The sequence below is a fragment of the Vicugna pacos genome, chromosome 2 (genome assembly GCF_048564905.1).
Source record: "Vicugna pacos chromosome 2, VicPac4, whole genome shotgun sequence".
NCBI classification, from domain to species: domain Eukaryota; kingdom Metazoa; phylum Chordata; class Mammalia; order Artiodactyla; family Camelidae; genus Vicugna; species Vicugna pacos.
The window spans coordinates 88,750,194-88,778,117 of record NC_132988.1 but is presented as its reverse complement, the minus strand read 5'-3'; the positions used below and the strand labels follow the sequence as shown (position 1 = coordinate 88,778,117).

At 31.5% G+C, this 27,924-nt stretch overlaps 1 long non-coding RNA gene across 2 annotated transcripts in view; it reads right to left on the bottom strand.

Moving 5' to 3' along the window:
• The window catches only part of LOC140700322 (uncharacterized), a 32,519-nt gene extending 6,522 nt beyond the window's left edge, over positions 1-25,997 (bottom strand). Inside the window, exons 1-4 of one of the 2 annotated variants that reach the window (XR_012078742.1) lie at positions 10,776-10,919; positions 9,653-9,712; positions 8,950-8,997; positions 3,803-3,895 (exon numbers count right to left, since the gene is read on the bottom strand). This is a non-coding gene — a long non-coding RNA (uncharacterized lncRNA). Of the gene's footprint in view, positions 1-3,802; positions 3,896-8,949; positions 8,998-9,652; positions 9,713-10,775; positions 10,920-25,910 lie in introns of those variants that run through there. The other variant, XR_012078743.1, reaches the window with a different exon arrangement.
• Between the last annotated feature and the right edge of the window lie 1,927 nt (positions 25,998-27,924).

Below are 27,924 nucleotides of genomic sequence, written 5' to 3'. Positions count from 1 at the left end.
TAACACAATTCTTGCTGGATGCAGGGCCGGAATGATCAGATATTACTTGGGGGATGGTCGGAAATGAGGAACTTGATCAGATACTGAGTGTGATCAGAAACTAAATGTGGGAGGATTCCCTTTAAACTGGCTTAGCAAACTTCTTGCTAAAACTGGACTTTGCAAGGACGAGGATAGACAAAGAAGCTCAAAGTTGAGGCCTGGTTGAGAAGACGGCTCAGAGAAGCCTGACTGAATTTTGGTCAACTGACTAAAAATTGACCAAAGCTTTTGTCAGTTTTAAAAATGTTTTACTTTACCTGGCTAACTATTTTATTATTTTGTTCCTCTCACACTGTTCAAAAAACACCGACTTTCTCATTTATTGGATGGATCAGGCATGATGCCTACTCTGATCCTTTGCACTTGCTCTTCATTTTCTTAGAATTTTCTTTTCCCACATATTTATGTATTTTCTTCCCTTACTTCTACTGAGCCCTTACGAAAACATCCCCTTTCTTAGATTAACCCAATCTAAACTTACAAAAACTTCACCTACTCCCTACACTTTCCCCTTTCTTCTGCTTTATTTTTCTCCTTAACATTTATCAGCTAAAATTTTGCATACATAATATACATACATGTAATACACACTTATTATGTGCCTTTGTCTCCCTTATTTTCTCACCCATTTGTGAGAAAACCTCTTAAGGGTGGAGATTTGGGGCTGTTTTATTCACTTGTGTAGTCCTAGCACTTAGACCAGTCCTTTAGTACAGTCTGATAGAGAAAGTGTTCCACAAATATTTGTTGATGAGTGAGCATAAACATCTTGAGTGTTTCACTTCTTCCACGGTAGTTACTTCACAATTTATGCTCTAATTCCTATTATGCTTCTTTTGCATAGAACTTGCTTTGGAGTTGCTGTCATAGACCATGCTCTATACTTCTAATATTGAATAGGGGGCAAGTCTTCATCTATGAAAATAAATATACTTTTATAGAAACATAAAATCTACAGCACCCATATCAGATAATGAATGTAGTTATTTCAGTTTATATCATTTGCAAAGAAAACTGAGCATAGTCATAAAGCATTGTGTAACTTAAAAATGAGTCATTGAGAGCTGGATCTACATGATTCATTTCATCTAAAGCTACCAAGTTTGTGATCACTGATTTAGAGTCATAATCCATTGCACTTTAAGTGACTAATACAATGATCTCCTGAAAGATGGACTCACATGTACCACTCTTAATTCCTGAAGAACGCAATACGGAGCCAATACTCAGAGTGTGGAAAATAAGAAGTTACACTGAAGTGTCGGTCTTTCAGCAAAAATTCAGCATATACTAGAAGTTTTGTGAATTCTATTTTGGCTTCTAGCAATGCACATAATAAAAATGTTTTCATAGAACTGTGATACTTATATTGTGGTCTCTCTGGAGGCCACAAGTAAATTGGTCATTATCTATTCATTAACTAGCAGAGATGGACTGAGCAGCATGAAGAGGCATCAAGGGCTAATCCTTCCAGAATTCATTTATTTATATAGGAATTCTTTCTTCTTTTCCAAATTAAAATAGAAAAAGTATGAATGAAGGTAATTATGTGTCCTCAAAATCATCTCCTATCACTCATATTTTTCCATAAAATTAACAATTTTCAAACTAATTAAATGGGCAAAAAATGTCATATATCTTTGGGGCTTAACATATTTTCTGATAAAATAAATTTGTATGATAGTTTTATGACATTTAAAGAGGCTTATTGATTTTAAAAGACTAAATTTCCCATTTATATATTTGAAATTATTAATTTTCTTACTCCTTTTTTCACACTTAGTGAAACCAAAATGTTAACTTTTTGTTGTTGTGTGAAATCCTATTTTTTGGATATTTACTATTTGAGAAACTGTGAGAAATGTTTTTAATATTTCCCTCGGTTTTCTTTTTAATTACAAAAATATTATGGGCTATTGTTACTAGGAAAACTACAAATATGCATATAAACATATTGTTAATTTTTGACTTGTACATATATTTATATATATTGATGGCAAATTCACAAACGTACAGTTAAAGAATATTAGTTGATTTTTAATATATGTTGCCACATTCCTTCCAAAGGGTGACATATAAACAGATACCCTCCTTTCATCAATGTGTGAAAATGTTTACTTCTCCCTAAAGCAATTAAGCAGAATATTTTCATAATTTTTTTATTAGTCTCAATTAATGTTGGTACTGTAGGCTGAGCTGGGAACCATTTTATTTATTTGCTACATGGACTTTAAATTTGAAATAATTTTCTAACTTACCAATATAGTTCAATTATATTTATAGATTATAGATTAGTTTTTAAACCATTTTAATATATTTAAATATCCTTATCTTTTTTTTTACATGGCTTCTTTTTTCTGCCTTGCTTAGAAAGATCACATATATCCCAAGGTAAGATATTTTGAAGTGTTTTTAATTTTATTGTGCTTTTACTTTTAAAACTGTAATCCATCTGAAAACTGTAATATGCTGCATATTACATCAGCATATGCTATATAATTACTATGGGGAAATTATTTGCATTTATTTATATCTACCCATCCATCCACCTGTCTGTCCCCTCTGAATTGATCTCTCCCTCAAACCCTTTGGGTCTCATAGGCTTTATTGAATCATCAAAATATATACTATAATAATGAGTAATCACTACTGGCTTTGATTCCAATTGTGCATGGAAAAATATTTCTAGAGAATGGTACATATGTAACATTCTTATCACATTCCTATGTAACTTACTTGTTTATCCTAGGCATACATTTAAAGAATTTTTAAGAATTATTACAAAATCTGATTATGACTTCAGTGACAGCTGCTTGACATATACTGGAGCAAACTAACAAAATCTCTGGCTCTGATAAGGATCTAACATCTGACAAGTGTTTTTTTTTTTTTCCTCCAAGTATCCCCTACGCCCAAGTTGCAAAGACCTTTAAATGTGGGCAAAGATTAAAGAGATTTAAAATCTCACCTGTTTTCTGCCATATTGTAGTCAATGAAAGTGTCATTATCCTGACGTTCCATAGACTGTCATGCTAATCTAGTTCATTGATAAAGTTATGCAAATTGGACCTAAGAAAGAGACAGTAGAAAAGGCCTACAATCCGTAGTAAGACCAGTTTGTCAGAATGTAGGAGGTGAGTGCTATGAAAGTTCTCCAAACTGAAAGTTTGTCCAAACCTCCAGTGAGATAAGTCACCTAGAGCTTTTTAGAATACTCCCTACAGAGTGAAAATGTTTGGCCAATTCATTAATAACTTACCACAGTAAAAGATACACAGAAAGTCTTTACATTCAAGAAGAAACATGTACTACAGTTGACTGTGGTGCTCTGATCCACTTACTAAATTGTAAGATTTCTGTCTCTGAGTAGGGCTCTCAGCAAGAGAAGGCTTTATCATGGGACCAGGCTATAGTTCAAGTGACTGCAATTTAGAATGTGTAACCCAACAGGTCAAATGCTAACAAAATTATGGCAAAAAAAAAAAGTTACTTGGAACTTCTGGCAAATTCAAGTAGAATTTTGGAGGAAGTTCATGCACTCCTCTTTAGATAATTGCTCTCCTTTCCAAAATAGCTCTGGAATTGTGACTTGGCCCTGATAACCATTGTGAACGTACAGCCTAAGCTATTCAATGGATGCAACAGCGATTCATCATTAATCCAGCTATATACTTACCCTCACTCACTCTATAGCTACAGATTAACTAATGGGGACTTATATATGAATAGATAACCAAACAACAACAATAACAAAACTGACCTGATTTATAGTTGGTTCTGTGTAATATGCCAACACCAAGCAGAAGTGGACTACAGGACTGCTGGAGGATTCAAGTCCAAATTAGGGGTATCTCTGAAAGACAATGAAGATAAATCCTCCTAGTAAATGGAATTCTAAGAGTTCATTTAGTTGCCTAATTTGCTGATGTGGTTTCTTTCCCTGTGCACGGAAATACTCTGTAACAGAAGCTGAAAACCCAAAGCATTGCCTGTTACCTGTCACCAGTGCAGAGACAGCAACCACTACTTCTCATGTGCTGATCTCTCCTGCTGCTAAGAGTTCAACCTGATTTATCTTTCAAATGTGATGTTGGGTGGGAAAAAACGGGGCTGAACTAAGCAGTATTTGGGTAACAAAAATAGTATTTGTGTTAGGTGTTCTGTTTCTTTATGTGTGACAACCCACTAAATTTTAAAGAAAGTGCTACTTCACCCAAAGCTAATAAAAATATATATATATACAAGTATGTTTCATTGATGTTTTCTTATTGATTATTGTATAATTATAGTTGTTTTTACTCAGTGCTCAAATTAAATAGTTTTTACAAAAAATAAAGACTAATTTTTAAGTAAGACTATTTTAGGGGGAAAAAGATAGACAGTTAATCCCAAGTGATGTTTATGTATATAAACATTTAAAAAATAATGCTCTGTATAAGTTATTTCTCCAACTAAACCTTGAAAGGGACTATTAAACATTCCTTCAGTTAATGAATTCCCATTTCCAAAGTTGTATAGCATACTTTTACTTGTTGAAGAGGACATATATAGGGCAAAATTTGTATTTATATCTTCTTTTGTGATGAAGTGTTCTCATGTCTTCTCTGCTAACTGCTAACATTCATTTAGTTCTTTCAAAATGAGACCATCACAACTGCCTTGACACTTCAAAAGACTAAATAAGGCTTCCATTAGAAATTTTGTAGTATCCATGTGGTCTACCATTCCTAGAAATGTTGTTATTAGGGATTGTATTTCTCTTACATATAAATGGAAGTTTAGAGATAAAGAGAGACTTCTTGGCTCCAGTTGTTTCTTGTCAATTAACAACAGCAACAAGAAGAACACAAACTAAAAAAGAACAGGTATTTGAGTCCCAGAATGGATACTTTTAACTGTATCAATTTGCTGTTCATTTGTATGCATTTACAGCAGATCAATCTGCTGTAAAAGTTTGTACAAGATATATGTCTAATCACCTCACTCAGAAGAAATCTCTTATTTAATGACCTCCCCCTCCATACTTAAAAACACCCTCATGTATCCTTGCCTTCACACATCTACTTTGATATAGATAGATAGGTAGATAGGTAATAGATAGATAGATCAATCTAGATCTGGATAAATACTTTTGCAAATAGTTTATAATGTATTGAAAACCTATATAATCTAATTCTTAATCACTCACTATTTCTTGAAGTCTGGCTTCTAATTGCAACGTTCCACCAAAATCTTCAACTTTTCAACTTCTTTCTGTATTTTTGATCTTTAAAAAATATATTTTATGGAATATTTTAAGCATATAAAAGTAGAGAGAGTAGTATAATAAACACCTATGTCCTGATAGCCCAGTTTCTACAACTATTAGTGTATACCATATTTCATCTATGCCCCAAACCACATCTTCAAGAGTGATTTAACAATTAGAAGTGCAAAGGAAGTGAAGATTAGGGATTGGAAAGATTAGGTACAAGTCAAAGTTAGTAAAGAAAAGGGCTAACTTTTCCTTTAAAACAAGTAGAAATAGGAAACATTGAGTGAAGACACTAAATATTTTCAAATGAAATGAATGCAATTTAAATAGTAACTTTGATCATAACATGAATATGATTTGAATATATCTTTTTGTAATATGGAAGAAGGGAGATTGGAGCTTTGTGGATTGTGGTAAAGGCTTATAATATGCCGAAGGGAATAAAGTTAGCTATTAAAAATAAACTAATCAAAAGATTCTGAGGAACATTGATACTAAAACTGTAGCCAATCAGAAAGAATTTCAAGTAGGTTTAGTGAACAAGCTATCCTGATCTTTTGAAAAATCTTAAATTCTAAAGTAAGAATTTAGGACACTGAATGTGGGAATGTGCCTGATACTGAGGTGCTTGTGGTACTTGCAAATGAACAATTATCCAAATATTAAGTGGCAGAGTCAGTCACTCAGTTGACTGTGATACATACCCGTTGCTTGGAGATCTCGATCCTTAATAACATACAAGTCATAGGCACCAATCAATCAGAAAAAGGTCAAAATGCTGGAGTAGGGGTCTGGGAATCATCCTCCCAAATTCATATGTTGAAATCCTAACTTCTAATATGATGGTATGAGAAGAATGGGCCTTTGGAAGGTGATTAGGTCATGAAGGTGGAGTCCTCATGAATGGGTTAGTGCCCTTATAAAAGTGGCCCCAGAGAGTTCCCTCACTCCTTCTGCCACATGGGGACAGATCAAGAAGACAGCCATGAACCAGGGAATGGTTCCTTATTAGACACCAAATCTTCTGACACCTTGATTTTGGACTTTCCAGCTTCCAAAACCGTGAGAAATAAATTTCTGTTTATAAGTCTATAATAATTACAGCAGCTCAAATGGACTAAGACAATAATTCTGATAGTGTTTTTACACTTCAGAATGTCAGAATATACTCTGCAATTTTAAAACCATAAGGAGTGTGTGTGTGTGTGTGTGTGTGTGTGTGTGTGTCTTATATATATAACATATTCTGTAGTACATCAGTTAACACCTATACAGGCAATATAGTTGAGGTTGGGAAATGGGGAGTTTAGGAGAGTGATGGAGTACTTTGTAGCCTGTGGTAACTGGATCAACTTATAGAAAAAGGAGTTGAGAAGGTCTTAAAGAAAAAAAGAAATTAAATAAGATACAGTCAATTCTATACATAGGAAATTAAGAATTTTGGAATGAAGATATGCATGCAGTATTAGTAGACACTGAGTAGGACAATCTGGTTAAGATCAAAATATCATTTCATAGAATAGCAAGTAATATATTTGGAAATTATAATTACAGCAAATTGTGTATGACTTTTAGTAGCAAATTAAGAAATTAATCTCTGTTTGTAATTTTTCCAAACTCTGTAATTTAAAGTATGTCCTGAAAATTGTGAAGTGTTTTGTAAGGGTTAGGACAATTAAGTTGTAAATTCTATGAAGAATCATTAAAGCATAGCTGTAAGTCATTAAAGAAATCCAGCAATATGATATTAGGATGTAAATCCAACAAAAGAGAATGTTTTCCTTTTGATTTCAGACCAGGATGACATAAAGCCATAGATAACTCTTAACTCTACCTATAATTGATCTAATTGTTATGACAGGATTGAGGCTAGAACACATAGAGTATTTCACTATCATCCTTATGCACTTCTTATCTTAGCTCTGTAGACTTTAATAACTTATGCTATAGAAATAATAGAAAACATTGGCAAATGTAAAGGAAAGCTGCCTTTGATATCTTAAGCCAGTTATGACATGTAACTGTAAGTAATGTTTATTCTATTATAAACAATCACTGCTATGTATCAATGATTATTAGTATGGTAATAATGGTAAAAATAAAAATGATAATTAATATTTTAAGCACTTACAATTTACTATGCACTGTCCTAAGGATTTTAATACATATAGTGATATACTAATTTTTATTATTCTATGAGGAAGATAATGAGCTCTTTTACTAGTGAGAACACTGAGGTAAAGAACATTTCAGTATTTAATTGTCCAGTGTTTCATAAGTTATAAGAAATAAGAAGCATATGACTAAAATGCTACTGATTCAAAATATCAGTGTATGAGAAAAATACTCAAATTGCCTTGAAATTCCAAGAACAGCCATTTTTTATCCTAGTAACACTATTATTAAAATAAATAAAATGTTACTTTAGATTAGTTAATATTTGATTAAGTGATATATTTCCTCCTAAATTCTTAAAGTTTCATAGCTGAATGTTAGCCCAGAGTAACAGACTATTTTTTTTGTCTAATTTTTTTGCCTAATTACACATTTAATGTTGCTACCAAAAAAAAACAAAATCAAAACAAAACAAAAGTCTCTCTGAATTTATGGCTCTCTAAATTATACTGTAAAACTTTTCAGATTTATTTTCAGATAAAACTAAAGAATGAATAAGAATATTATCTAGATTTCTAGGATGTTTCTTAATACCAAGCGTTGTAATATTTGTGTAGCTACAGTGATTCTCAGCTATAATAGGAATTTTAATATTAAATAATTGTGATATGAAAGATATATATATTCATATTGAATCTAATATTAAATATTTTATAAATATTTTATAATATTTAATATTAAACATTATAATATTAAAACAAAACATGCTTTATATTTTTTGTATTACATTGATCACATATTTTTCTTCCTAAAACTTTTATACAAGGCTTTTATAAAAGAAAAAAATTGCCCAAGTGGTTTCTTCAGAATAATATTATTAAAAAAGCCCAAATTTACCTCATCATTTTCTTACTCACTCATAAGTTAGTACTAACTTTTAAAGAGTACTAACTCTTTAAAATTATGGAGTACTAACTCTTAAAAATAATGGAAGTCAGATCTTTATAGTTTTCTCTTTTTCAGCATTTTCCCCACCTGCATTCTTGCAGTCTCTGACTCACTGAACTACAAACTTTCTCCTCGACACAGTGAGCCACTGTTTTGGTTACCTCACCTGTATGCTGTGGCTTGAACACCATCTTCAGATGGTAAACTAAGGCAGTAATAGGACTCAAATTGTTTGTTTCTCTTTTTCCAGGGATCACAATTGTATACATCCTATTGTCTAATGTCTAAAAACAATGTCTAAACATTTAGTTTATTTTTTTTCTGAATTTTCAGGTGTTAATGGCCTAAAGGCATTTGCCATGAGAGTTAAAGGAGTATCAGGAGGCAGAACAAAATAATTCTAATTCTAAACACGTTATTTTCAAAATAGAAGGTGAAGGAACACTAACTCAGTTACATGACTACCAATACCTGAAACCAAAAACAGACTAACACGTTATAAGAAAACATTATTCTCTATGAATGTAGATAGCAAGATACTTAGCAACATTAGCAAACTGAAGCCAACATATATAAAAAGGATAACTTACGATCATTAAATCGGTTTTATCCCAGAAATGCAAAATGCTGAATTAATACTGAAAAACAAATCAATATAATTTACCATATTACAGATTATAAAAATGAATAATTACAATAGATGTAAAAAAGAACATTTGACAAAATTCAACACCCATTCATGATTAAAACAAAAAAACCCTTCGACAAATGAGAAATAGAAATATACTTCTTCATCCTGATAAAGGACATATACAAAGTACCTACAGCTAAAATGATACTTAATGTTGAAAAACAGAGTGCTTTTTCTCTAAAACCAGTGTTTGCTCCCACCAGTTCCATTTAATATTGTATTAAGAGTCTAGTCAGTGTTTTAAATCAAGAAAAATAAATAAAATCCATACACATTAGAAAGGAGTATAAAGCTGTCTTTGTTTACAGACTACAGAATAGTTTATGTATAAAAATCCCTCAGGCTTTATAAAAAGCATATATGAGTTAATTGGGGGGTTATAAGTTAACAGAATACCAAATCAATATGTAAAGCTCGATGGTATGTCTGCATGCTAGCAAGGTATACTTAAAAATTGAAATTAAAAGTAAGTGCTCCTTACAAAAGAATTCAACAACATGAAACACTTTGTTAGATAATTTTATGAAAGTATTTATAAGACCTCTGCACTGAAAACTTACAAATTGCTGAAATAAATTAGAACGGCATAACCAGAGAAATACCTTGTGTGTACAGATCAGAACATCCAGCATTATAAACATGTCTGTTTCCTTCAAATTAACCTATAGATAAAACACAATGCCATTTAAATTTCCGGCAGGATTTTTGTAGAAATAAAGAAGCTGTTTCTAAATAGATCTTTTACTGATCTCTGCTTTTCAACCTGGATTTTGAATTAATCTATTTAAATCAAGATGCTTTTAAAAAACTCATGTCGCATTAGTAACAGAGCCTAACCTTCTGATAAAGAATAAACAGAGTAAAAGTAGCCTAATACCCATTATCCACAGGGTAGCTGTGTTAAAAAGTGCTTTACCACAAATACAATATACAAGAATAAAAAAAAAGTAGGCGTATAGTTTGCCCGGATGCTCATAAACATAAAAAGTTCTGCCAGATAGTGTCAGCAGGGGTAAGACCAAGATTCAATCAAGGAGTTCATATGCACCCTTCAAACCTAATTGCTAAAAGCTGAATAAACATAATGCTATGGCAAGGGGCAGGGTTCGTAATATAAAGCTCTACCTAAATATTTTAATATTTTGTGGTAGTTTCAGTTATCCTTTTGCTACGAAAAATATTTTACCTGTGGGAAAATGTGCAGAGGATCAGAAGAAAATATAGAGTAAAATATGATACCCCAAGTTTTATGGGAACAATATTAGAAAATGCACACTTATTCACAAGCACACTCACAAACACGTATATGTCAGATTATTTTCATGAAAAATTATTTTCATATTATAAGATTTAAAGTCTAAAGAAATATAATATATTTCACAGACTTAGAAACTTGACTTGATGGCACAGCCATAATTTGAACTTAATTGTTTCACTTTAACGATTTTAAGAGGATATATGTACGTATGATTTATGTAGACATATGTATACATGTATGTATGCATGTATGATTCAAATTTCACGGATTACTCAATAGCAATACCCATTACTTCTGCTATATTTCAATTAGCTAGTTTACATAATACAAATGCTACTTTTGTAAGAAAGTGAGTGTATATATCTTTAAAAATGAGGAAACCCTTCAGCAAAAATTTTAAGAAAATTATATCAGATATATTTTAGCAATCTAAGATGATGCAGTAATAATATTATTATTATACTTACTCAATATTAGGGCATCTGTTTTTTTCTTTTTTCAGGTAGCACTATTATAGAATGTTCATATGCTAAGAGTAATGAGCAGGAGGAATGAGAAGAGATGGGATATGGTCCACAGGTAGAGGAGCTGGCCTTAGAGAGAACCATGGCTTGTCCATCTGGAGTAATAGGAGGGAATGGAGAACATATAGGTATATAGACAATAATTTTGTAGATGTGCTTCTGGGAGTACATGACATTTGTCTTCATATTGTTCTCAGAAATTAAAGTAAGGAGAACATAGGAAACACATACAGTGCAGAAAATAGTTAAAATTGAAGACTTGAGACTGCTATTTTGAGAAAGATTTGCTTGCAAAGTTGGCTGCTTTTTAAAGATGTCTGGAAACTTATAATCATAGGAGCATGCCCACCATTCTCATAACTTGTGAGAGTGGCACACACTTTGTAAACTGTACAAAAATGTGGCTTTATGCTGAACACCTACTTTCCTACTGAATGTTTTAAAAGGTGGTGCATGCTATGCAGAGGGTGCCTACATGAATAACCCCCAACAAAAACTATGATCACTGAGTCTGTAATGAGCTTCCCACTCAGACAATATGTTATGTGTGTTGTCACACTGGTTACTGAAAGAATTAAGCACATCCTGTGTGATTCCACTGGGAGAGAACTCTTGAAAATTTACACTTATTACCTCTGGATTTTGCCCATGTGCCCTTTTCCTTTGCTGATTTTGCTTTGTATCTTTCATTGTCTTATGTCATAGTTATGAATATGAATATATGCAGAGTTTCATAAGGTTTCCTAGTGAAAAATCAAACCCAGGCTGGCTTTAGGGACCTGTTATCAAAACACACATGAACACACACACATACACACACACACACACACACATGCATCCACACACATCCTATATGTAGTTAAAATATTAAATAACTTGCGTCAATTATTTAATTATTTTTTAGTGGTAAGTCCCACTTTCTATCTCTGTTGGGAATTTTTATGAAGTGTTACTATATCTATCAATATAGGATAAATAATTATTTAAAATATGATAAAGTAGCCATAAGAATTGCAAATTTTATTTAACTTTCAAAATTTTTAGTAAGTTAAATAGATAGAGGATATGATGTTAGCAATTTAAAATTAGTGAGATCCTGAGGTTGGACTTGTGTAGTCTGTTTGGGGTTCTAATGTACTATCTGTTCAATTAGAAATAGAGCTGATTCAAAATGAAGTATTGGAAATATTGGGTGAGGAGTATAAAATAATATTTTGTAAAGAATATAAATATTGGAATAAAAACTAGAAAAAGAAAAGACATAGTTAAGGAAATAGAACTTTAATTAATGAAAACTATAAGCCTTATAGAATATAAGAGGAAAAAAGCTATTTATATTTTAAACAGCAGTATGCAGATACAGATAAAGAATCGATGAACTGTAAATTACACTTAAATACATGTCATAGAATTCAGGACATAAAGTCAGAGGTAGAATAAAATAAAAGATAAAAGGCATAGGATGAAATAATGTCTAATATATACGAAAAAAGAGTCCCAAATAATAGAATAGAAAGATTGTGAGAAGCAATATTTAAAGCAAACTGTATCCAGAAATCATGATAGACTTTAATAAACACTAAGCAGTATCAATAAAATGAGACCCATCATGAGCTACATAATAATAAAAACTATAGAATGATAAAATCAAAAATATCTTAAAACATCTACAGTGTATAGACATTTTACATATAAATAATAACAAATCAATACAAAAATTACCAATAGCAACAGTGAAAGCTAGAAGACAGTAGAATAATACCATTAAGTTTAAGAGAGAATGAAGTTATTATACTAAATTTTACCCCCAGTTTCATTCTAATTCAGAATAAAAGTGAAAAATAACATTTTATACTAAAAGAAACTAACAAAATTTACTATTAATGGACTTCACTAAAATAACTTTTAAAGGCTGTACATCAAGAAAATTGAAAATGATCCCTGAAAAAAAAAAGAAATGCAATAAATAATCAGAAGAAATTAATGTTAGTAATTATAAGGAAATACTTACTGTATAGAAATAATGATAATGTCTAAGTTTGGGAGGAAAAAAGGCAAAGCTAACCAAGATGATGGACAATCCTATCCGTGTCCATGAGAAAGAATAGATAAGAATGGTGTTATTGGGATTTAAGATACTTAAGAGGTGTATATTTATAGTTTTTCCTTAAGTATGTGTAGTACAGTTTTAAGAGCAATCAAAAAATGATAGGAATATAATAAACTGGTATGCAACTGTCATCCAGCAAGATAAAAAGTTTTTTCTATGCCTCTAACATTTGTTGAGTTTGACAAATTTAGATGGTGCATCAGTATCACTTGTATCATTATTTGAAGTGAGTTTCTTGTACCTATACATAACATATAGTTGAATTATGTTATTTTTTTTTAAATTCACTGTGCCAATCTCTTTTAATTGGTGTATTTATACATATACATTTAGTGTAATTATTGATATATTAGAGTTTGAGTTAGGCATTTTTTTATGGTGTTTGTTTCATTTGTTCTTCATTTCTTTATTTGTTTGTTTTCCTTTAGGTTATTTGTACCTTTAACAAAATTATTTTGATTTATCTATATATTTCTGAGTATATCTCTGTAGAATATTTTAGTAATTGCTTTAGATATTTCATTAAACATGTATAGTTTATCACAATCAAGTAATGTTCACTATTTTGAGAGAAGTGTAGAAAACTTATGTTCCTTTAGGTTCCTTTAGATTTTCCCATTTTAACATAATTGTCTAATATATTTCCTCTACATCCTCAAGAACCACATCAGATCATGTTACAATTTTTACTTCCATTTTCAAACATAATTTAGAAAACTCATGAATCTATTGCATTGACTCGGATTTCAGCTTTTTACATTGTGCTCTCATCTCTTTTGATGTTTCAAGTTTCCTTCTGTTATCCTTTCCTTTCTGCCTCAAGAATTTCCTTTAGCCATTTGTTTATGGTATATAGTTTGATAACAGATTTTCTTGTCCCAGACCTGAAAGTGAAATTATTGACATCTTTATTAATTAACTCATAGGCTTATTGTAGTTTTGAAGATCTGTTGTATTGTAAAACCAATAAACAATTATTCATCATTTTTTTTCTCTTTCCAAATTGAGCAAGTATCACAGAGACTGAACAAAATATGGGCACCTTGATGGGCAATCTCTTCTGAGTAGCCAATCTTCTATTTAAAGGTCTTTGGAGAAAACAGTATCTTTGGGAGCAGGTAAGAAGCCAATGTCTTTGAATTTTCAGGGAGAATTTTATTATTTATACAATTAGGATATCTCTCTTTAGTAGACCTAGATGCTATATTGAAGGAAATCCTCCTTTGTAATTTCCTTTACTGTTTTTTCACTTGAAGTTGTTTATTATCAGAATCATTCTAATGAGTAATCAGAGGCATTTGAATTGCTGTATTATTATAATCCCCATAATATGTTAATATATACAACATTAAACATATATTACTGTGTATTAATATATTAATACTTCTGTGATTTAAAATCCTATTTCAAAACACAGTTTCAAGAGTTTCATCACTGAAATCCCTATTGCTGCCAATTCAGTATGTCCCAATTTGATTGAATTTCCACTTTTATTTCTCAATCCTCAATCACCAGGTTGTTTGAATTTTACTTTTCAGTTATGTTCTGGCTGTTTTTTTTTTTTTTTATTTTAATGGTTTATCTGCTAGCTGGTCTTTGGTCATATTCTTCTTAAAGTCTGATCTTAATTTTTCTGTTATTTAATTATATAGAGAGAATGAAGTGATCTACAAATTAGGTGTAAATCATTTAATCTTTGTAATAAATACCTGGGAATAAGTGAAAGACATGAATCTTGACCAACGATAGATCGCTGTTCTCTACTCCTGTTCATAATAGACATCTTGTCTGGATCCCAGATTTCCTCAATACTTTTTTAACTTTAATTCTTCCTACAAAATAGCACGTTTTATGATATTAGGATTTTCTTTATTATTCTGGACCATCTTTTTTGAAAGCTGATATGTGAAGTATTGTTTTATTAGTTTCTATTATAAGTCCTCATAGCTTTTCTCTAGTTTAGATTAGCCTTGTCCAGAAATAGGTGATTCATACTTTTTTATGACCATATTTTAAAGTTCTAGACAAAAATCACAAAAAACTGCTAAATATTATCAATTAAACATGACTACTTAGACACAATGCCCTTTTAATTTAACATATTTATTTAGTTAATTTTATTTAACATATTTATATATTTAAATGCTGTAATATTCCATATTTGGCCAGTGCCTAGTTTCCTGACCTTGTCCTATTGTTCACCATTAACACGTACAAGTATTACCTAATACATTCCATGATGGCTCTTCCAATCTAATGGGAAAAAGAAATTTTCCTCTAGAATTTTCAAGTAGCTTTTTAAAAATACTTCATGTTTTAAATGTTAATCAAATACAAAAAGCATAGCAGAGATAATGCTATTAAACTATATTTTAACAATGAACCATCTATTCACAAAAAGGAAAACTTCAAAGTTACTCAACATTAGCCAGTAAATTATGAGTATTTTTCTTGAGGGTCAGTGACTGGAAATTTCAAAACTGTTAGATTTTGTTCTACATAGGATAAATTTAAGTACTAACGTTTTACCAGAATTTGTTTCTTATCTTTCTATTCACAAAATCTCTGGCCTTCAGAGAGTTTAAAGCTCTGAGAGAATAGAATATATGATGTATTAGAAAGTACACACAGGAAAAGCTTTGTGGATAGGCATGCTCAGTATTCCTTTATCTTAAGGTGGCCTATCTCCCTCTTTTGCACCGAGATAACTGATGTGGATAACACAATTGCAATTTCCTCCTTTAACTTAGATTTATAAGAAAAGAGTTTCTTTTATTTTCCAATAGAGATATAATGAAGGAGCAAGCAAAAAAATAATATTTTATTGCATAATTCAAAATACAGACTCAAGATAATATTATATATTTCTTTTATTTCCTTTTGAAAAATATTCTAATGGCTTTAATCTGTCATGCCTTCCAGCTTACATATTTAATTTTTTTTTCAACTGATAAATTTTAATTCCATTTGCTCCCAGATCAAGCAAGCAAATATCAAAGGTCCAAAGATTCTCACTAAGCTTGGTTTAGGGAACTTTCAATACTCACTACCCACATATTCCTTCTGCAGCACACTGGCCAAACAAAATTTGGCTATCAACTTACTTATAGCTAGAAAAAAAAAAGGGAAAATGAATATTAAGCATTTCTAATTAGAGAATTGTAATCTCTGGGGAGACATAATTTAAACACAATTTGGTTGTAAATGAATTTTCTCATTGTCATTGGGATCGTTTTCTTGTTTATTGGTTATACATTTGGAAATAATTTTATGTCAATTTTAAAATCAGTTTTCTTGCTTCCATTCCTTGTACTGATCAAAGAAAGTCAGGGTCTCACATTAGATATGGTTGCCATAAAATGATTCTATGAGGCTCTGTGCCAGAGTTCAGTGACGCACATTAGCTGAAGAATCTGCCTTTCAATAGGAAAGCACGGGAGGACTCTTTACCACCTTTACGCAGCCTTCTCTAAGTGTAAATTCTCTCTAAGCTTTAGATAGGTCCTAGAATGCAAGCAACTTGAGTTGTATTTTCTAACAAGTGTTGTAAGTGTTTTTTGTTCCTTTGATAAGCTATGATAGAATTATATGCTCCATAAAGGAGAGAAGTGTGTAGTATATTTGACATTTTTATATAAAAATCTAAAGACTTGTGGAGAGTTACAAAAATAGGCATTAAAAACCTCATAATAAAGTATGTCACATATGAAGGTATTTTCATGGGTTCAGACTTTGGCAAGTAATCACTAGCCGTTTTACTTTCTTTTAAATTCCAGTTAAAATGTTTATAAGTACCAAGAGAAAATGTGAATAGAAGTTGCTATAGCATTGGCAACTAAGAAAAAAAATAGATATCAAGTAAGCGTAACAAAAGGGAGCAGAATTACAATTCTAGCATCCATTGAATTAGTATTTAAGGCAAAACATGGCATATGAAAAAAGGATCATTGTATACTAATAAATGTTGCAATCCTAAGTGAAAATATAGTGCTCATGGACTTTTATGCACTGATTAGCTGAGTAGTAGTCTTTGGCACACTACTATCCATCTTTGTCAGATTAAGTACATGAAAAATTTAGTTAAGCCTTGCTTTGAAAGATTCAGATGAAAATTTGGATGATGGAAAGCAGACAAGATGTATGCATTATTTTCAATTAGTTAAAGGGTGATATATGAAGTTCAAATTATCTTTGCATGGTTAAAGTATAGACATAGATAAAGATAAAGCTCCTCAATTATTGAAGGGTTTTATTAGAGGCTTTAATTTGAGTGTATGGACATTTAGCAGGCAAATACACGTGTGAGGAACATTCACTCTGAACTAGAGAGAATGAATAGTAGAGAATAGAGGCTGAAAGGAAAATCAGGATTTGACTGTTGTGATGCTTTAAAGAGTGATGAGGACTGATACTGGGTTATAGAAGATCTGAACTATATTGTAAAAGGATCAGTGGTAGACTGCATGGACTACATGAGACTAACTGGCAAAACCTCATTAATCAATGGAAATTTTCAATGTAATTTTGGCTCATAATTGAGTCTATTTTATTATAATCAGCTCCCACCAAGTTCAGTTCTGATTCACTTGTAGGTTTGTTTCCCCCCAAATGCTGAAACATCTATGTCTGATTACTTTTTCCTATTAGAACTTATACAGGGATGAGGTTAGCCTGGCCAGTGAATTCTTCAGGGTCCAGTTCTTTTAATTGCTAGAAAAATACATGTTACAAGATGAAAAGCATTTCTCATAACTTGACACAGATATTTTTCAGATTATCCTGAAGATACAGCTTAACAAAGCTTTAGGTCCCTAGACAATAATTCATGAGTTTAGTATGTCAGAGGGAGCTAAAAATAACTGTAAAACACGTAATTAGATGGTAACTCTATGTTTATATATAACTGTGAGGAAATGCCAGACTGTTTTCCAAAGTGGTGGCACCATTTTACAGTCCTACCAGCAGTGTATGAGTTTTCTGATCAATTTAACCATAGTCTTGCTATAAAGTTTATCATATGACTTTTTGCTTATGTCCCTTCTAGTGTGTGATGTGGTATCTCATGGTTTTGATTTACATTTTCCTGATGAGTAACTATGTTAAACATCTTTTCATGTGCTTAGTGGCCATTTTACATATCTTTTTAGAGAAATACTTACTCATCTCCTTTGCCCACTTAAACATGTAGTTGTTTGTCCTTCTATTATTGAGTTGTAAGAGTTATTTATATATTCTAGATACAAGACCCTTATCAGATATGATTTGAAAATATTTTATCACATTCTGTGAATTGTCTCTTCATTTTATTCATCCCAGCCTTTGAAGCATTCTACTCCTAGGTATAAATGCAGAATAAATGAAAACATATTCCACACAAAACTTGCACATGAATGTCTGTAGTAGTATTTTCCATATTTCCGTATTTCCAATGTTATAGCATGCAGGAGGTCCTGGGTTCAATCTTGAGTACCTCCTGGGTTCAATCTTGAGTATATATATATATAATCAATGATAAAATTTTTTCAAGATAGTCAAGGAAGAAAACACAGTAATCTACAAAGAAATTCCCATTAGACTATAAGCAGATTTCTCAGCAGAAACTGTAGGTCAAGAGAGAGTGGAATGACATACTCAAAATATTGAAAGATAAAAACTGACAGCCGAGAATACTCTATACAGTAAAGTTATTCTTCAGATGTGAAAAATAAATAAAGGTTTTCCCAGTCAAGCAAAAGCTGAGGGATTCATTACAACTAGACTTGCCTTACAAAACATGTTGAAAGGAGCTCTTCTACCTGAAATGAAAAGAGAAAACCACTAAGGTGATCAATAGGTAGACAGAATAAGAAAATTGCAACACTACTCTATAGAAAAATAGGTTGTTAAACACTTAACTAAAAACATAAAAGTTAAAGGGAAAAATTAAAAATAACTATAGCTACTTCAATTTGATAACAGAATCAAAACATAAAAGGTATAATTTGTGATAACAGGAATGTAAAAGAGGAAGAGGTAAAGGATGGAACGTGTATAGGCAAATGAAGCTAAGATGCTATCAGCAGAAAAAGGACTATTTATCTTTGAGACATTTTATAGAAACCTCATGTAACCACAAATAAAAATCTACATCTGAGACACAAAACATAAAAAAGAGGAAACTGAGAAAAATATCATAGAAAATCATCAAACTAAAGTGGTGGACAGAAACACAAGTAAAAAAAGAAATAATACAGATATGGAGCAACCAGAAAACAAAAGATAAAATGGCAATACTAAGTCCCCATTTATCTAGAATCACCCTAAATGTAAATGGATTGAATTCATCAATCAAAAGACACAGAGTGGCTGGCTGGATTAAAAAATAAAAAACAACCATATGCTGCCTCTCAGGGACTGACTCGTCTTCATCTCTAAAGATAAATATAGACACAAAATGAAGGGATGAAAGATAATACTCCAAGCAAATGGCAGCCAAACAAAGCAGGTATAGCCATACTCATGTCAGACAAAATCAACTTGAAGCCAAAAAAGGCAAAAAGGACAAAGATGGACACTTTATAATGATAGAGGGGGAAATCCACTAAGAAGACATAAGGGGGAGCATATAGCTCAAGTGGCAGAGTGCATGCTTAGCATACACAAGGTCCTGGGTTCAATCCCCAGTGCCTCCTCTAAAAATAAATAAATAAGTAAACCTAATTGCCTCCCCCACAAAAAAAATAAAAAATAAATAAGAACAAAAAGAAAAAAATAAGACATCAGATTTATTAGTATATATGTACATACCATAGGGGCATTAAAATATATAAAGCAATTACTGAGAGACTTAAAGGTAGAAATTGACAGAAATACTACAGTAGGGGACTTTAACACCCCACTTACATCAGCGGCTCAATCATCCAGACATGATGTGAACTAGAAAACAATGACCTTAAATGAAACATTAGACCAGATGAACTTGAGACATATACAGAACATTTCATCCAAAAAACAGCAGAATTCTCCAGTGCACATAGAATATTTGCAAGGATAGCCATATGTTGGGACACAAGCAGATTTTAGTAAATTTAATATTGAAATCATTTCAAGCATCTTTTTTGATTACATGATATGAAACTAGAAATCTACTACAAGAAGAAAGCTGAAAAGAATCACAAATATGTAAACCTAAACAACATGCTACTGAACAACTATTGGCTCAAGGAAAAAAAAATTAAAGGAAAAATAAAAAGTACTTAAAGACAAATGAAAGTGAAATTACAACATACCAAAATCAATGGGATATGGCAAACCACTAGTAAGAGGGAAGTTTATAGCAATACAGTTCTACCTCAAGAAACAAGAAAAATCTCAAATAAACAATCTAACCTTATACCTAAAGGAACTAAAAAAGAAGAACAAATGAAGCTTAAAATTAGTAGAGAAAAGGAAATAATAAAGACTACAGTGAAAATAAATGAAACAGAGACTAAAAAGACTAGAAAAGATCAATGAAACTAAGAGCTGGTTCTTTGAAAAGAAAAGCAAAATTGACAAAACTTTAGCTAGCTTCACTAAGGGAAAAAAAAAAAAGAATGAAGGCTCAGATTAAAAAAAAAAAACTGAAACAAAAGAGAAGTTACAGTGGATACCCCAGAATTACAAAGGAGTATGAGACCATTATGAACAGCTATATACCAATAAATTGGGCAATCTAGAAGAAATGGATAAATTCTTAGAATCATAAAATCTTCCAAGACAGGATCATGAAGAAGTAGAAAATCTGAATGGACTGATCACTAGTAAGAAGGTTGAAACACTAATTAGAAACCTCCCAAAAAACAAAAGTCTAGGACCAGATGGCTTAACTGGTGAATTCTACCAAATATTCAGAGATTTACTACATAAACTTCTCAAACTCTTGTAAAATAATTGAAGAGGAGGGATGCTTCCAAACATAAAGCCAGCATTATTCTGATAACAAAACTAGACATGGACAACACACACACACACACAAATTACAGGCCAGCATCTCTGATAAACATAGATGCAAAAATTCCCAACAAATTATTAGCAAACCAAACACAACAATACATTAAAAGGATCATAACCATGGCATTTATTACAGGATGTAAGGATGGTTCAGCATCTTCAAATCAGTCAGTGTGATATACCACATTAATAAAATAAAGACCATATGATTATATCAATAGTTGCAGAAAAAGCATTTGACAAGACTCAGCATCCATGTATAATTAAAACTCTCAATAAAATGTGTATAGAAGGAATATACCTCAACATAATAAAGACCACACATGACAAATCTACAGCTAACATCATATTCAATATTGAAAAACTGAACGCTATCCCTTTAAGATCAGAAACAGCAAGGGTGCCCACTCTTGCCACTTTATTCAACTTAGTATTGGAAATCCTAGCCAGAGCGATTTGGCAAGTAAAAGAAATAAACAGCATCCATATTGGAAAGGAGGGCATAAAACTGCCAGTATGTGCAGATGACATAATATTATATGTAGAAAATGCTAAAGACTCCAACAAAAATTATTAGAAATAATAAACCAATACAGTAAAGTTGCAGGGTACAAAATTAATATACAACTATTTTACTTCTGTACATTAACAATAAGCTGGCAGAAAGAGAAATTAAGAGTGCAATCCATGTACAGTTGCAACAAAATAATAAAATATCAAGGGATAAATTTAAAGGGGTGAAAGACCTCTACGCTGAAAACTATAAGACATGCTGAAGGAAACTGAAGACGATGAAAAGAAATGGAAAGTTAATTTGTACTCATGGACTAGAATTAATATTATTAAAATATCCATATTACGTAAGCAATCTACAGATTCAGTGCAATCCTCATCAAAATACTAATGGCATTTTTCACAGAAATAGAACAAAAAATTCTAAAATTGATATGGAACCAAAAAGACCACAAATAGCCAGAGCAATCCTGGGAAAACAATAACAAAGTTAGAGGTATCATACTCCTTGATTTCAAATTTTAATACAAAGCTATAGTAATCAAAACAGCATGGCATTGGTAGAAAAAGATCAATGGAACAGCATTGAGAGCCGATAAATAAACCTAAATATGTATATAAAATTTACAACAAAGGAGCCAAGAACATACAATGGAGAAAGGAAAGTCTTCAATGCTTGATGTTGGGAAAAACAGATAGCCACATGCAAAAGAATGAAACTAGACCATTGTCTTAAACTATACACAAAAATAAACTGAAAAAATAAACTGAAACCACTTGAGTTTAAGACCTGAAATCATAAACCTCCAACAAGAAATCATAAGCAGTATGCTGTTTGACATCAGTCTTAGCAATATCTTTTGGGCTATGTCTCCTCAGGCAAGGGGAACAAGAGCAAAAAAAAAAAAAAAAAAACAAAGCCACAAATGGGACGGCATCCAACTAAAATGTTACTGTGCAGGAAAGGAGGAAAGCATCAACAAAACAAAGAGACAAACCACCAAATAGAAGATGTTTGCGAATTACATATCTGATAAGGAGTTACTATCCAAAAATATATAAAGAACTGATACAACTCAACAACAACAAAACACATAACTTGATTAAAAAATGGGAAGAAGATATGAATAGATATTTTTCCAAAAAAGACATACAGATGGCCAACAAGCATAGTGGTTCAAGACCACTAATTATTGGGTAAATGCAAATCAAAACCACAATAAATATCACTTCATATCTATTAGAATGGCTATTATCAAAAATACAAGAAATAACAAGTGTTGGAGAGGATGTGGAAAAAGGGAACAGTGGTATACTGTTGGTGGGAATGTAAATTGGTGTAACCACTATGAAAAAAAGTATGGAGAGTCCTCAAAAAATTAAGAATATAATACCATATATAAATACCATATGACCCAGCTGTTTCACTACTAGGTATTTTCTGAAGAATATGAAAACACTAATTTGTAAAGATACATGCATCTTATGTTCACTGCAGCATCATTTATAATAACCAAGATACAGAAACAACCTAAGTGTCCATTGATGGATCAATGGATAAAGAAGATGTGTATATATAATGGAATATTGCTCAAGCATAAAAAAGATGAAATCTTTCCATTTGCTTCAACATGAATGGACCTTTTATACTATTATGCTGTTAAATAAATCAGACAGAGAAAGACAAATGTCATGTGGTTTTACTCATGTGGAATATAAAAATAAATAAATAAACCAGCAAACAAAACAAAAGAAAACAAATACATAGATACAGGAAACAGACTGGTGGTTACTGAAGGAAAATGATGGTGGGAGGTGGGCAAAATGGGTGAAGGGAGTCAATTGTATGTTGATGGATGGAACCTCATCTTTTGGTGGTGAGCACACTGTAGTATATATAGAAGTCAAATTCTAATGCTGTATACATGAACTCTGTATAATGTTATAAACCAAGCTTACTCAATCAAAAAAAGAGAAATGTAATAAGGCAACTAAATAAAACAAAGCTAAAGAGAGGAGAAATGATTATGCCATGTGTCATGTCTCATTGAAAGTTGCTGCATTATTCAATTTATTTTTCCACTTTGTGCAGAGAAATCATAATGTGAGTGAGAGATTTTAATAAGACCGACTGAAAATGACCTAAGTTATTTTACAACACCTGAGGAATTAAAGGATTAAAATACCTTTAAATGGAATTTAGGTAATAGGAAAATCCTAATCCTATAATTAACGTGTTTAAAATGTTAAATTGAGGAATCATCTAGCTATACATGTTTTGGTATTTAATTTCTTTTTTTTAAAATTCATTTTACAAAGGCAATCCAAAATATAATTGGAGAGAGATTAGGTATATTAGAGCTTGACAGAAAAGGATCCTTGTGGGAAATACCAGATGTGTTGTTTTGTTTTGTTAGTTTATTTTATTTGACTTTGGTTTCAGAATTACTAAAATTTAACGTTTTGATATTCAGGATAAGCAATCATCAACTTCTTTGTAATTCAGTCCATGGATGACCCCTTAAAATAAACACATATGAACACAAATGATCTAGACAAAACCAGTGATTTAAAAATATGTTACTTGATCTATCTTCAACAAAGAAGCAGGTATTTATATACTATGACACCAAAAGCATGTTTAAAATATTGATAAACCAAAACACATTTAAAAAAACAGTTGCTTCTCAAAGCTGTTGCAATAATCTAACAATTGTTTTCAATTTTTTAACTTCCCAACATTCATCATATGTAAGTTTATTTTGTATAATTGTAATTATGTGTATGTGTTTGTATGAATAGGTTCTTTGATAGATTTTTTTCAAAGAATACATTATATGAAGATTTTAATTCCAATATCCTGTCTTCATATTTCTACTCCACAGAGGATTCATAAAATGACCTTGATGAAAGCATCTACTTTACAATTTAATGTACGATTTCCCAATGTTTAAATAGTGTCTGATTAGTGTTTTTATTATAAATAATTTTTAAGAACATCCTGAAACACAAGGAATGTTTTTTAATAGCTAAAATTCATTTTCCTCTAAGCATGTTTCAGACGTTGCTAAGTTTCAGTTATTTACACGTTTATTTTTCACAACAATCACATTGAACTGGTGCTGTTACAATATTCATTTTATAGATAAGATAACTGATGTCCACAGGTACCAAGTAACTTGCCCACAGTGACACAGCAGTACATATGGAGCTAAAATACAAACTAAGCGTGACTCCTGAATCTGTATATCTCAATTGTCAAGTTATAGTGTGTCTCCATATTGTACACAAAAAGGTAGAAATTATTATGATCTGATAAGCATTTACATACTATCTCCGAAAAATAATGACACAGCTTTGCACAGCTTCTAGCATTATTTGAATATACTATATCTTGTGAGGAGGTACTACCTGAGGACCTGAATAACATGTCAAAGAAAGGATTTAGATAAGTAAGATAGAATATTGACATACTTTGAGTTGCTGGATACACACAAAGAATAACATTTCTTATATACAGTTGGTATTATCAGTTAAATGAAGCTGTGCCATTAAAGAACCCATAAGTGACTGGTAAACAGATACTGTGATTTCTGAAGAGAACATTTTCAGTTGCTTCTAAGGCTGATGTGAAACTGAATTTTAAATATTAAAATGTCATAGTGGTATTAGAGGCTACAACTGGGATTGTTTTATGTGATGTTACTGGTGGGAAAGGAAAAGATATCTACTCAGAGGAACATAGCAAAGAAAAGACAGCAGTGTGATTCCTGAACTCTCACTTGAATTTACGCAAATTAAACTCTGTATTAGACATGTTTGGTTGAAAGTAACAGAACTCAACCCAAACTGATTTTTTTAAGTGCTGTTTAACTGCTTCTTCTCTTGAAAGCAGCAGTTTAGACAATATTTTCTGGACTAGTTTTTACTCACTTTTGTTTGCAGTTCTTTTTTTTTTTTTTTTTTTTTTTTTTTTTTCCTCATGGTTGTCTCTGTTCTCAAGCGACAGATAGCTCTGTTCTCATTGCCTCAGTTCATTCCTGGAGCTTCAGCTATAGCACAGATTGGCCTTGAGTCACAGGCCCACTGTTAGATAGCCACAAATTAACTCTGGCCAAAACGTAAGGACTGACAGTGATGGGTAGATAGTTCTCAGAAGTAAATTGCCAAACAAAAGTTTACATTGGAGAAACAAAAACAATGAGTGCATACCCTCTGGTCCTCCATACTTTGTTTTGCTTCCAGTACATTCCTTACATTGTTTTTCAGATGACAGTATTAATCATTTTATTTTGTTCTTCAAAATCCTTCACTCAATAAATCATTTTTATTCATTCACTAGATCATTTGTAATTCAGTAGATCTTTTCCTATGCTTTTAGATGGAAACCTAACATCCTTCAGAGAAGATGTCTAGCAATCATTCCAGATTCATTTTCAGCTGTACCTTGCTCTATATTCTATAATCAACACAACAGGACTTACTTGGCTACTATATGGCAGCTTGACCTGGTCTGCTCTTTTCACCAATTACACCTTACTTTTCTCCTAAGCTCCTCTAAAGTAAGGGTGCTTTCTCACCATTCATTCTGCATTCTGGAACAGAACAATGGATAAGCATTCTGTGAAATTACTGATTCAGAGAACGTTGCCCTTCCTTTCTGTCATTAATGAATATATAACGTTAAGTTTAAAATTTTAGCTCTTCAAAGGATTCAGAGAAAACTTTGTGCTGTCCGTTAGAATGATTGTGGACTGATGGCTCCAATGCTTTAGTCTTGTAGCCTTCTTTGGTTCTATCAGCTTTTGAACCTGGTCTGATCTCAGTCTTTCTGTTTTTGCAATTTCCTGTTTCTTATTTAAGCATTTTTATTTCAGTAGCCTGGCATCTGACTCAAGTCAAATCATGAATTTTACCTCTGCTCTGTGAAATGAGTATGCTTTCTCAAAATTTCAATTTAGATTTTAATATGGTAGATGATAGGATTTCAATGCTTTCGTAGGTTTTTAAATCTCTGAATTAAAATATTTATTATATTAAAGAATATTAGGTTGTTTAAAGTCAACTCTTTAACTATCCGAAAGCAATATATTCTTATGAAATCTGAATTTTAAAACCAGTTCTAACTCCAACATCCACTTTGTCTTTACCATAAATAATATATGATACCAAATCTTTATGACATATGTAATGAAATTGTATACATGCATATCATGTATGGTGGTACATATATATAGCTCATATATAATCTATACATCTGCTTATGTGTAGATATATGTTGAAATTAGGGAGGTAGCCTTATTTATACAGAGTCATAAAACAAGATAGTGTGGGAACTGGAAATAGAGTTTATGTCTCCAAATCCTTAGTCAAATATCCCTTTCATATTGTATATTGGTTTTCAATAATTTCAAATTTCATTTCAAAGAAATAATCAAAGGAGTCTATGTTCTTTAATAGGCAGCCATTTTAAATACCACTTGTTATTCTCTATTATGCTTTAATTTTATCTCTAAATATCAGTAGCTTTGAATTGGATAAACTGTGAAACCATGTACTTGTAGCTGAAATACAAGGCATAATCCAGAACAAAAGAGTTTGAAGATCCATAAGCACTCATACCTCCACACAATTGCCTTTGTTCTGTCACTCTTCTTTCTCTCAGACACACAAACACACAGATTTTTTTCATATCTAACACACACACATGCACTGTGACCATAAGAGCTAATCTTACTAGATATTTTAAAGGCAGTCCTTAATGTCCCTAAATTCTCATTTAAAATATTTTTCCTGCTTTGATTAATTAACTAACTGTGTGGCTTTGTATCATTTTACTGATTATAGTGACAATAATTATGATGACTGGCAAATATAACAAAAATAATGAAGATGACTCTGGAGATGACACTTCCGAAGTAAAATATAAGGGCTGTTTTGGGTTAGTTCAAAATAATATGTTAACTTGATATTAATTAATTCCCATCATTTTTAACAATCTCTAGTTATCTTTCCAGATGATTGTTTAAAAACTGTTACATACTTTTCAAGATAACACCCAGCTTTACCAGGTTGCAGCTTTATAAAACTTTATGTATGATTAGAGAGTAAAATATTTTAACATTAAAGAGTCAGATAATTAAAACCATTACTAATTTTTAAAATATTTTATTGATTATGAGATCATTTTTATCTAGCTGTAAAAATCTTTTGATCTTATAGAATTAAATTTTCATAAGAGAATTACATTTTTAGAACCAAATATATTAAGAATGGAAATCTATTTTAGTATGTAGCCATCATCCATCTATGTTATAGAGCAATTTAGGAAACTGATTTTTGAAATTCTTCCAATATTGTTTAAGGCATTCAACTTTTCTACTTTGTTCAGCATCCAGCATAATTGATATGTTTGAGGTTGTATTCTGAAACTCATTCTTTCTTATTGTATTGATTGCATATATAGATAGAGAGATTGGTAATCTATGTTTTTCTTGG